Source organism: Dermacentor silvarum, chromosome 1 (genome assembly GCF_013339745.2).
Source record: "Dermacentor silvarum isolate Dsil-2018 chromosome 1, BIME_Dsil_1.4, whole genome shotgun sequence".
Classification (NCBI taxonomy): domain Eukaryota; kingdom Metazoa; phylum Arthropoda; class Arachnida; order Ixodida; family Ixodidae; genus Dermacentor; species Dermacentor silvarum.
The window spans coordinates 54,140,555-54,153,847 of NC_051154.1; the positions used below are offsets into that span (position 1 = coordinate 54,140,555).

A 13,293-nucleotide genomic window follows, 5' to 3' on the forward strand; every position below is an offset into this window, starting at 1 on the left:
CCGACATGTTGGCAATGTACGTCGACGTCGAACACAAGACGTGGGATGCCATCCTTCCGTACGTGACCTTCGCATACAACACGGCCATGCAAGAAACGACGCACATGGCGCCGTTCAACCTGGTCTACGGAAGGAAACCGGCAACGACGCTTGATGCCATGCTACCGGATGTCTCCGACGAAGAAAATCTCGACGTTGCCACCTATTTGCAGCGTGCCGAAGAAGGTCGACAGCTCGCCCGCCTGCGCATCAAGAACCAGCAGAGAACCGACAGCCGACACTACAATCTTCGACGACGCTACGTCGAGTACCAGCCCGGAGACCGTGTTTGGGTCTGGACTCCGATACGCCGACGAGGACTTAGCGAGAAACTTTTACGTCGCTATTTCGGACCATATAAGATCATCCGACGCATTGGCGCACTGGACTATGAGGTCGTGCCAGACGGTATTTCGCAATCACAGCGGCGCCGCGCACGACCTGAAGTCATCCACGTGGTGCGTCTTAAGCCTTTCTACGCCCGCTGACGAACTTAGGTCATAGAGAAAGAAATTCAACAAGAGGGGACACTCGGCAAAAACTGGCAACAGGAAACACGTCACCATACGTCACGCTATACTTTTGACACCGAACGTTAGCTGCCGCGAGCATCGAAAAAAAAGAAAGTGAACTTAAGTTAACAGGCATTCATTTATTTTTTAAATTCTTTGCCGCGAAAACTAAAACGTTTTGCGTATAAATGAACTTAAGCTTTGCGACTTATTTTCCTTGCCTTACCTAGCCACAGGTCAATGACGCGCCAGTTACATGCGTCATCCGCCAGACACTCCCCCGAAGCCAGCGAGGATGGCTGCGCGCGCGTTTGAGCGCTCGCGCGCGGCGACCCGTCTGTCTCCTTCTTTTTTTCTTTTTTAAATGTAACCTGGTTTATTGGGCTCTCGGCGTATTCTTGCGTTCATTCTGCACTGGGACAAGACACCACTGCACTATTGGACTACGGCAAGGTGAGAAATCTTGTCTCACAGTCTACGACGCAATTAGGCTTACGGCACGGGACCGAGACTTAAGACGCAGTTAGCGAAAAACAGCTCGGCCATCCTGGCGCAGTTAATTTGAATTAATGAATCGTGCTGAGACATGTTTCCGACGCTTCCTAGAGAACTATGGTAACTTATTTCGGTTTTTGAGCCACATTTGCCGCACAGGGCGCCGTGTCGCAGTTAGCGAGAACTAACTCGCCCGTGGTGCGTAGTCTAGTGCATCTTGCTAGGAGAAGTTTGTGCCGCTTTCTCTGACGCCAGGCATTACTGAAAAGCAATTTCGTTACTTTCTGGGGTACTTTTGAGGCACGCTGGCCGCACAGCGCGCTGTGACGCAGTTAGCGATAAGCAGCTCGGCCGTGGTGATATAGTTTGGCGTGTAATGAATCTTAGAGGGACAAGTCTGTGACGTTTTTTGTACAACATATACCTTCTTTCGGTAATCACGCCTGTTGAAAACGCGATGGGCGATTGCCAAGAGTGATAACATGGGGTGTGCTGCTGGCGCCGGCAGAACGCGCGAACGACGAACATATCAGAAACTTGTAATTCGAAAACTACGTCTTCTAAAGGACTGAAAAAAGGCATTGCACCCACGCATTTGTCTTGAGTGCCTGTTGCGTCCGTCTCTGTGTATGTCGCGTACCGTCGCGTCGCCCGAGGCCAAGTTTTGGAAACGCGAAGTCGCCCGTGTATTTGTGGTGCCAAAGTGCAGGAAATAATGCCCGGAAATTGGGGAACGCTTGGAAATCAGATGTTTTCATATATGTTTGGGATGAGTCGGGTATTTTCTACGCCATGTATGTAAAAGCGAATTGCTTTTGTTTGTAATGCCGCCCATTCACCGCTTTCGCACGTTTCGCCTCGCAGTATTCCTATGTCTAAATACCAAAATGACTCATGCTTGTAACATGCTGTTACGTGCTTGCAAATGTAACATGCTTGTAATTTACTTTTTTTTTCAGCTGGTACCGTCCGGTGGAGCTTCGTACAGGAACTACTGCCTTACCTGCTGGTGTCACAACGTTGAATGAACGCACAAAAAGCGCGGAACGAGCTTTTATATAGAGCAAAATAAATATTTCCTCATTGCACAAAAGGTCTTGCGTCTACTTTGTGAAATTGCACGTGGCACAGATTCGATGGGACTTTACGAGATCGTTCGCAATCATTTTTACTAAATAATAAACCGATTCTGCACGAAGAGCAAAAAAAAAAAAAAAGGGGGGGGGGGGGGGGGGCGGCAGCCGGCGTGCTAGCTTGCGTTCAAAATACGCGCGTCCAAAACCGAAACCGGAAGTGATGCAAGTGATCGACACCGACCGCTTGGCACGCTGCAGTCAATTCGGCCGCTGGGCCCTATGGGAGTGTCCCCTCTTGTTGAATTTCTTTCTCTTTGCTTAGGTCCTTTGTTGCTTTGTTATTTTTGTCCCTTTCTGTACGCGTGGTTTTGTTGTCGCTTTCGTGTTTGTAGCATCGGGACGATGCTTTTTAAGGGGAGGGTATTGACACGTATACATGTTTATCTTTCACCGGTGGCCGCTTTCCACCGGCTAACAAATGCTAAACGTTATCGCTCGGCGCAGGACGCGTCTGTATCGGAAGTTTCTAGAACGTTATCGATGCTTCTTTTCGTTGCCTGTTTTCACCGACGCTTATGTTATCTGATTGTGTGACCGACGCGAATTGTCTAGAACTTTCTGGAAGACACGCGGGCATCGGGGATTAATCTGGAACCTTCGATGACTCAGGTATAAAAGCCGACGCGTCTCGCCGCTGATCAGATTTTCGACGATCGCCGACTGTGTTCGCCGCTATCGTTGTGCTTTGAGTGTAGCTTGCTTTTGTGGGCACAGGTTCGCCCCATAAACAACCAGTTTCGTCATACACAGTTTTACGACTGTTTCCTTTACCGCCACTACTACGTGACAGTATCTTAAAAGGGCAATAACAGGCGGTCGCAAAGATTTACTCGAAAAAAAATTATGCCAAATAACATATTCCAGTAAATATGAAACAAAATAGATCGTCCTCCAAAACATAACCATACATTTCAGTCTTCAATGTGAAGAATAATAGTTACGTACACGAAAAAATAGAACGCAACAGTAGCGCACCCAGGATCTCTGCCAGGGGGGGGGGGGGGGGGGGGTTGACAGTTTGCCAATACCATCTAAACAGCACTAATTTCGATTTCTTCACGGGAAATTGTCGAAAAAATGCGCTTTTTGCGAGTGTGCAGACGATTGCGCGTCTTACATCTTAGTTGCAGTACTCAAATGCGTAAGGAAAGAAAAGGGGTTAAACGAAAGGGGGTGTTAAGTCGGCCTCAGGGGGGGGGGGGGGGGTTACAACCCCCGAATCCCCCCCCGTCGGTGCGCCACTGGAACGCAACATAATTTATAACGTTTGTATTGATTCACCAATATGTTTTTGTACGAGGCACACAAGCGCAAGTAGTAAACAAATCATTTACTGGAATTGGAGGAGCGGAATGGACCAGCTTAGCCACTCCAGGAGTGAGAATGGTCCACCTGTTGCCATTGCGAATAGTTAAAGGGAGTGGAATAAATGCGTATTTCGATCCCCTCTCCGGAAATGATTTGGAATGAAATGGAAGGCCCCACTCCTCAACTCTGGTATAATGCGCACATATTATTCAGAGAAGAGCTTTCCATTTTGAGCGTGTGCACTATTTAGGACCTGATTCGTAAAGGTAGAGGTTAATGAAATAACAATGTTAAGAAATGCGATGCAAAGTCAATTCATAGTGTGCCTACTTGACTTATAGCATCTATGTTCCCAGAGCTTCTCACAGATATTTTCCAGTTTTTGTGACGTACAGTCAACCATAAAATGTACGGACCACGGGATCTCATAAAACTTTCAATTCCCGAGCAGCCTGTAGCAGTACCCAGTAAAGCTGTATACGACAAGTTAGAATATTAACGCGATAGCGTTCAGGGCCCCGCGTCGCAGAAAATCCGGCGTCGGCGTGGATGTCGGCGTCCGTGGCGGAGAAAATCATCCCCAACAATTCGGACCCGCGACCGCGCCGGCCTTGCGCGTGGCGCAAGGTGTTAGTGAAGGAGAAAATAATCCCGAACTACCCCGACAGCGCAGGCCCTCCGCGTGGCGCAAGGTGTTAGTGAAGACATATTGAATTTTTCACAGTGAAATCCGTCACAAAAATGGTAAAGTACGACTTAACCACAACCTACACACATGGAGGCGTCGCATTGTAATTTGAATGTACGGGAAAACAAAATTCTGTTACGAGGAAACTCAAACACACACCCCTTTTCCAGCATTTCTACCATACCAACAGCGGCGCGCTGGGATAGGTTAGTTGCGAAATTCATATTCAGATGGCGCTCACATCCTTGACAGGTTGTGTATGCTGCAGTAAAGATCCAGAGACCACTCAGCACATCCTAATGGAATCCGACGGGATCCACCCAGCGAGAACCGCAGGTAACGTGCAACTCTCAGAAGCGCTTGGGTTTAAAGTGGAAGGAAACAAACAGATCAGCCGTAGAGATCAGCAAGAGACGATTAGAGTACTGGTGGAAAAAAAGCAGGGAAAAGATGGATACGACCTGATCTCTTAGAATCATAGGCAGCGGTACAAGGTAAATTTTTGAAAAAGAAAAATAACGAGAGGGTATACAAAAATGCTAGAGAAAGAACATGTATAGTATACCTGATTAAATCAAGCAGGCTAGGTGACTATTTGTCGCCACCCCGTTTCAAAGGGGATGCCAATAAATCATCATCATCATCAGGTTAGGGTGCCTCGATGCCAGCGCCGCCGTTCAGGGTGGTGCCATCCTTTGACCGCACCCGCGCCGCCGCTTTCTCGCTGCGACGCCATCTTGAGTCACAGCGAGCTGTTGCCAGTAAGGTCCCTGTATTTTTCAAAGGTAGCGCAAACTCCTCCTCTCCGCGCGGTTTCCTCCTCGCCCCTCGCTCTCGGCCGCCATTAGTGAGCGAAGCGCGCGGCCGCTACCGCCCGCTTCATTTCGTATCGCATGCGGCACGTCGAAGCGCTTGCTTGAAACGCGACTGTTCTGGGCGCGTTTTCACAAGGCTGTTCGTACGTAAGATATCTTCGTAAGATATGTACTACTTTCAATTATTAGTAGAATCTGCGTCGCTCAAACGAATAAAACGAAAGCTGCGGCACCAAGTGCGTATTTATGTAAAAACGTTGTGAGGCGAGAAGGTGGTAAAAACTTCCGACGCAGCTCGACGAGTGTCCCGTTCTGATGTAATCGAAAACCGAGCCGCCCCCAGAGGCTCCGGCAACAGTCACCAACGCCGCACGCGTTTTGTGCGAACGCGGGCATAACGCCGACGGCGTCGACAACAGTTCTGCGTGTTGCCGGTGCTGCTGCATGTCCAAGTTCATACAGCTGATAAAGCTACTATCATTACTCCGTATAGCTCTCTACAAATTTGCTATCGCAATTGATGCTTCGCCTTTCGGGTGAAACTGCGACAACTTTTTTGGTTCGAGCTAAGCGTCAGTATTCAGCCTCCGTTGATCGGAAAGGCTTCCAGGAGCACGTATACACAAAAGGGTTTAGTAGCGATCGACTTACCTCGCAAAGCCTCCCTCGGTGGCAGTCAAAGTTCTTTCTTCCGATATGGTGGAGCCATATCGCTCGCCGTTTGAGGTCTCGTTTGCCACGAGGAACCGCAAAAAGTTTGCCCCCCTTGGCAACGCTATTTGAACAACCAACAGCACAGCAAGTCGGCATCGTGCTGGAGGCGAGCGCGTCTTCAAAAATGTAGAAAGCCTACGCTCACGCACAGCGCACATGTGTCGCGGTGTTTCTACGCTCACTAATGGCGCCGTTTTCCCGCGAAAACGAAAGCCGCGCGGGGGTGATTAGTCACGTGTCAAGCCTCGTCCAATGGGAGAGCGGAAAACGGCGGAGAAGTCGGGGGAGGGGTAGAGGGCGGGGAGGAAATTCTCCTTTCCTATTCGAACAATGGTTTGCGCTACCTTTGGAACATAGAGGGACCTTAGTTGCCAGTGCTTGGTGCCGGTGCTTAGTTCGAGACACAGTGCGCGCGGATGCTTCGCTGAAGCTTCTACTTGCTGGACAGTGTTCAGCCGCATGAATGACAAGCTTGTCAAGCGCATCGAGTCGACATGACGGGCTGTTGTGTTCCCAAGTGCACCGGATCGACGCGTAAAGGGCTTCGTTGTTTACGCTTCCCCCGGGACCCAGAGCGAAGCAAGAGATGGGAAGCCCAAGTAAAGCGGTATCACTGGAAGGCAACGGATAGCTCCTACATTTGCGAGGTAAGTGTCAAGAAAGTTTAGACTATCGCATCGTGTTTTATTGCGATAGCAATTATATGGACACTCAAAAGCAGATTTCTGCCGTCGGCGTCGCCGTAGCCGTCGCCGTGAGGTTCCGTATGACGTCATTTGGAGAAGAAAACGTCGCCGCGCGCCGAACGCTGTATGTGCGAGTGAAAGAGCGCGAGGGGCGCGTCTTTCACGGGGAGTGAACGCACGGCGGAGAACAAACGCGCGTTCCGCGCCGTGCTCGCTTAAGGGCTGCAGAAGTAGGCGTCTCTTTTCTCCTTTACAATCACCATATATGTAGAGCAAACGCACCTTCTTCCGACGCGCGAGAAGCCGTGGGGGAGGGGGAGGGAAGGGAGGCGACGTTTAGCTGCGGCACCAAGTGCCTATTTATATCACAGGCTCCGGCAACAGTCACCAACGCCGCACGCATTTTGAGCGAACGCGGGCAAAACGCCGATGGCGTCGACAACAGTTCTGCGTGTTGCCGATGCTGCTGCATGTGTAAGTTTATACAGCTGATAAAGCTAATATCATTACTCCGTATAGCTCTCTACAAGTTTGCTATCGCAATTGATGCTTAGCCTTTCAGGTGAAACTGCGACCACTTTTTTCATAAATAAGAAAGTATTCTCTGATCCTCGCTCACGAACTAAGCACTGCACCGATGCTGAGTAGCCTATGGTTTGCGAGCGCGCGTCGCATAGGCTTTTGCCGTTTTGATCAGCGCAGTCTATGCGAGTATAGTACCCTTATTTTAAGAACTGACGAAAATGCTTCGCCGCGAAATAGCCTTACATTAGCTACAAATCGTCATGTAAACCACCTATTTTACTTTTTCACGGGAAGCACACATCGTGTGTCTCTTGTTTCTTTTTTTTTTTCCTCAGTTTCTTTTTTCGCCACTGGTTATTTGGGACTAAAGAACGCAGTGCTTCTTCTGGGGAGAGCGGCTGTTGTGTACGTTGCAAGCGAAGCATTGGGATTTTCTCTATTCTCAGCAGATATCTTGCGGATCTCAAGTTGTTACATTATATAGCTGTTTTTTTAGACGAATATATTTGTAGCGTGGTGCTCGTAAGCCGATGGTCATTCGTGCTCATTCCCGGTCGTAGTGGGTACTGTGACGGTCTTTAAATGCCTGTGCACGGTATGCCCAGGTGTAGTAGAGTTAAGGGGCATCATGGGACCAAAATGTTTCGGCGCTTTCTGGCATGGTGTCTGTTGTAGCCTGTGCATTTCTTCGAAATGTGTGAAGCGAGGTAATACAGCATTACTTCTGCGAAAATTTATTTTTAAGTACTGTAATGGGTTCTCTGTATTTACAAGGCAACTTTTCATATCAATAATCACTTTTGTTGTTTTACTTGTACTTAGAAACACTTTGAAGAGGACCAGTACGAGGGAAATCGACAGGATGGGCGCCGTCTCTTAAAGTCAACGGCCCTACATCATCATGGACTATATTTTCGAAGTGAAAAACATTGCTAATCTGTATTTGACTGTTTTAGTTTCATTTACGGTTTTTGTACGCGATATGTATGCATTGTTTATTTTTTCAATGTAGTTATCAGTGTTCTAATGGTTATTTATAAAATGTTCTGTACTCGCCATCGATGTGTTTGGCTGATGCGACGTATTCGATGGTAGCTGACGTATTCTGGCTGGATATCTTGATTAATATTACCCGCGGTTCCGTTTTCTTGTTTGCATTCTTGTTATATTGTGTCTAATAAGGTTGATGTACTCACTTGAACCCCCCCCCCCCCCCCCATGTAATGAATAAATAAAAAAAACTCTCTATCCCGAATTGTGTGTCGAGCCTACCTTGCGAATTTTTTTTTTATCTCGTCTTTCAACATAACCTTCAGGCGCCACACAGTACATATAATTTTTTATGTACATATCTCTTTCATGATTGATTGTACTAGACATTATAATTAAATGTATTTTGTGCATCGCTTGGTTTCTTGTGTGTACTACGCAAGATTGACACAGACAAGTTACGTTACATGTTTCTCTACAGCACTAACTAAACCTTATTTTCACATCGCAGTTATTTTTACACCAGCTTAATCCTGTCAGCACACAGTTTTGTGGGCAAAAAGAAAAAGCAAAATTGCGCGTAGATATCGTCAAATAATTGCAACGAACGCGAAGAGCACGCGCAACGCAAGGGAAACTAACCGCCGTGCGCGAGTGGCTGGCTACGGTAAAGGAGGCGTGACGTGTAAACCAAAATACAACAGCGAAAAAGAAAAACTTCCACAGACAGGGGGTCGCAAACCTTATATACCAAGCATCGAAGCGCAAAAAAAAAAAAAATAGTGCGTATTTCAAACATACACACGGCATATTAAATGTAAATTGAATTAGGCAACTTGGGGCATGTTCCCGGCGCCATACATTTACCTCTTGGACCTTCGACGAGTTAACGGCTATTGGTTATAAAGATGTGCAGATGCGATACCGATAAAAAAATCCTCATCAAGGCAAAGCACTTGGAAGTGCGCCACGAGTAACACTATTTATGAACGCAAGCGTAGCTGAGTCTCAGCTCGTGTGACTCAATATGGCGGCGCCCGCGGGGGTTGTCTCCACCCTGGACGGCGGCGCTGGGCATCGAGGCACCCTACGACAGGTTAGGGAGCCCACATGCAACGCCGTTGCATGTAGGCTCCCTACGGCAGGTCTTGCGACTTCGCCTGCCTAATGCGTTTTGGACACGCGCGCGTCGGAGCAATAGCAAACAATTATATATACTAATAAAGGCGCTAGGGTCATCACATTTTAATACAAGACAACATATTGTCACGAGCAATGGGAAAGACAAAGACGTTGTAGTGGGGCTGGGTCAGAGGCTCTCTTGTCGGACTGAAACCTGCTGGAACCTGTGCGCTCTGTGCAGTCTTGACTTGACAAGCGCTAGCCGCTTACTGTTAATTAAATACTCCCCGTAACATCTTTTTTGTGGAGGTGCGGGGTAGAAATCAACGACGCAAAGGAAGACGCTTGGTCCGCGCCCCAAGAAAAGGCCGCATTCTTTTTGAGTAGGTCCATGAGGGGTCGAGCAATGACCGCGAAGTTGAGAACAAAGCGGCGAAAGTAGGATCAGAGCACAAGAAAGCTGCGTACTTCTTGCCTGGACCATGGAACCGGGAACTCGCGGACGGCGCGGATCTTGTCAGGGTCCGGTTGGACACCAGTAGCGTCGACTAGGTGTCCAAGTAATTTGATCTGGCGGCGCCCGAAGGTACGCTTAGATGAATTGAGCTGGAGGCCAGCCCGGCGAAAGATGTCGAGAATGGCCGACAGATGAGGGAGTTGGCTGTCAAAGCAGGGCGAGAAAACGATGACGTCGTCCAGATAAAAAGACAGGTCGACCAGTTCAGACCGCGTAGAAGAGTGTCCATCAAGCGTTCAAAACTTGCAGGAGCATTACACAACCCAAAAGGCATAACATTAAATTGATAGAGGCCGTCGGGTGTGATGAATGCGGTCTTCTCGCGGTCACGGTCATCGACGGCAATTTGCCAGTATCCCGAGCGGAGATCTAGCGACGAGAAATATTTGGCACCATGGAGGCAGTCGAGCGCATCATCAATTCGTGGGAGAGGATACATATCCTTCTTCGTTACCCGATTGAGATGGCGATAATCGACGCAAAACCGCCAGCTGTTGTCCTTCTTTTTCACAAGCACTACAGGGGATGCCCAATGGCTAGAGGAAGGCACTTCGTGCTGCGCCAGGTGACTCCTGTCACCTATGAGATATCTCCCGTGGCATCTACCTCATCGACTGCCGCACCACGAAGTGACATCGTATATGTTTCCCGCCTCAAACTTTACAACTGTCATAATCCATTTTGACCACAACAAGCACCGGGACGGTGCTTCATCGGCCGGGGATAATGTCACGAGCAATGGGAAAGACAAAGACGTTGTAGTGGGGCTGGGTCAGAGGCTCTCTTGGCGGACTGAAACCTGCTGGAACCTGTGCGCTCTGTGCAGTCTTGACTTGACAAGCGCTAGCCGCTTACTGTTAATTAAATACTCCCCGTAACAGTATATTGCCTCTAGAGGAGGAGGAAACCAATTTATTTTTCTTGATTTGGCTTAGTGAGGGGTGGCTACCAGGGGATGCCTTACAGCCACGTCGTCGGCTCTTTTGATGGCCCGAAGTTGAACCTAGAAAAACGTCTTCCCAGCAATAATTTTCTGTTTAAAGTGAAGCCGACTTTAAGGGGATCGGTGTAAGCTTTGTCTTTGTAAGCTTGCTTTCCCACGTTATATGTTGCAGTGAAGCCTCCTCAAAGAAAAATACGATGCGAACGGGGCCCGATAACGCTATTGCGTTCCACTCTTAAAGGCGAAGCTTAAGCGTCCTCCAATTTTTCTAGTCGAGGCCCGAAATCGGCCCGAAATCCGTATACCAGGCTGCGTTGTTGGGCTGCGGAGATGTTCAGCTTTTTCTCAGATTTCATCGTCCATAATATTTTGTGGTTGACTGTACGTCATCACATACGATAACGGAATCATGTACGCAACCATTGTGGTTCATGTGACCCCTTTTCTCCTTTGTTTTATAAAGTTATTTACAACATCTGAGCGGAATATTAAAACTTTTCGAGGATTCAGGAGGTGGATGTGAACCTCGCGCGCTTTCAAAGGGGTCCCTGCAGATATCGGGTCGTCGCGAAAAGCGAAGCGCGACTGCAATTTGAACAGCAGTTATACACTTCATTCATTAAGGACAGTAAGGCAAGCGCTCATTCAGGTGCTTCCTATAGACTCGTCCTTTAGCACATGCATATAGCGCCTATCCACCTGTGTGCAAAAGGGTTGCGTTAAAACTCTGTGCAAACGCCAACGCGTGTCCGTAGTAGTAACACGCGTGGTATACGACGCACGTGCAGAGTAACCTCTTTCTTGCACGCGCGTCCCTGAGCCAGCGTTCGTGTCCGGAATTTTATGGACGCTACTGATACACCTCGGCCACGGCAGAGGGCAGCGGGATGAAGCCAAAGCGAGATGCGATCAGGTGGTGGTGTGTCGCAGGAAGTGACTACAGCTCCGTGTGACATCCAGACAGCCACAGCTTCACCGCGTTAGTTCCGCGGTTTTCTGGCTGCATTCTAGCTTGTGGGAGATGAGCGTTTCTGAAGCAAGTTAAAATCCAACGGCAACGGAAATTTCACTTTGGCAAAATTCGCTCTAAATGCGCAGTATACGCTATTTCAGCAACAACGGCTAAACTGCGGGGCTTGTAATCGTCTAGTTTTCTTATTAGCAGCCTTTTAAATAGCACCTAAAGAGACGACGCGTGCACATGACATCGATCGGATATGACGTATTCCACATCACGTCGCATCCAATATATCTCATCTCGGAAATCATGCCGAGGAGCCGCGCGGCATGTTCTCGGAGCCTACATGGGTTGTTCAATAAAGGCTGAGACTGGTGCTCTCAAATCTTCATTTCTGAAAATTATTATTGGGCACATTTTTTCTCCCATATATGTGATTTCCAGCAAGCGAAATCCACGCGTCGTGTCGTTTCTACCACGCTTGGATAACAGGAATCCCGCCATCTTTTGACACCTACTTAAATATCGCCTCTAATGAATTTCTACGCGTGGTTTCACGTCTTGCTCCATATCAAAGCAATTTCATTTTTTTTTAGCCTTCCCTGAAGCATCGCAAAAATCCGCTTGCCCGTCTTACAGTCCAGATACGGCCTTACTAGACTTCTTTATGTACATTGGAAGTGATATTAAAGAACGCGTGCCAAAAAAAAAAAAAAAAAAATAAGTTCTTGACTCACGTTGTCTAAGCTTGGCTGAAACGGCGAGACACGTGCATTTCACTTACTGCATAATCAGACAGGAAAAAAAAAAGTGGCGATGAATAATTTTCAGCAATAAAGATTTCAGAGCATCCGCCTCAGACTCTATTGAACAACCCACGTACTAGAATATTATAGTACACTTTATTCTCGGCGTTCTACGTCATGTGCATAACTTTCGATAAGCAATAATGGCGGTGTTTATTTCAACTTCATTATCAGAAACGTCCATATTTGCCAGCTTTTTGAGATGCATCAACTCGTATTTCAAACGTAATATTTTGCATGTTGGCTGCTCTGTATTAACGCTATCCGACACTGGGCTTTTTACACGGTCTAAATTTTGTTGCAGTTGAACTTTCATACGCTTTATGATTAAAAACCAACGCTAAGGTAACAAAAATAGAGAGTTTTGCTATAGCGTAAAATGTTCGCGTTAGTGTAAGTGGTGTGGGCAACGCTAACGCTATTTTATATCCAGGGTGTCCCAGCTATCATGCATTGCGTTTTTAAATAAGACGGGCCATTGTACGCGAAGATAACTAAGTATTGAGGGTTCACAGTCGAGTAGAGCAGCTGCCAGTAAGTTGTTTTGTTGAAGCCTTTCAATTTATTTATTTTTGCAATTACTACGGTTTTTTTTTTTTTTCGAACTGCTCTGAATGGTGTGCTGTCAATGGAGAAGTTCTAGAAAATTGAAAGAAACTCAAAATTGGCATGTTTTCTTCCAGGTACTTTCGCCCGTTTATGTTTTTGCGGGTGATAAAGCCCTCGAGAAATGTAAAAATAAGTCGAAGTTTCGCCGGAAAGGCGAAGCATCGATTGCGATAACAAATTACTGGACAGATATACAAAGTAAGGATAGTAGCTTTATCGGCCGTATAAACTTGTAAACATAGGCACACTAACTAAATTAACAAGCATGGTGTCAGGCGCGCACAAGCAAATATGAACTGTATCTCACTCGATGACGGCGAAAACTCGCTATCAGAACGCTGGAGTGAGTCAGCGCGACCACAGCAACGGGCGAATTGAGCTTCGTGCCGGCGCTCAGATCAACGCGATCTTAGCCGCGAAAACACATGGA

General features: G+C 47.6%; 1 long non-coding RNA gene across 1 annotated transcript; it reads left to right on the forward strand.

Annotated features, from left to right (window-relative positions):
- Positions 1-538: 538 nt before the first annotated feature.
- LOC125945861 (uncharacterized) lies at positions 539-2,139 on the forward strand. The gene is made up of 2 exons (XR_007467166.1): positions 539-1,004; positions 2,006-2,139. It is a non-coding gene; the product is annotated as an uncharacterized LOC125945861 (long non-coding RNA).
- The last annotated feature ends 11,154 nt before the right edge of the window (positions 2,140-13,293 follow it).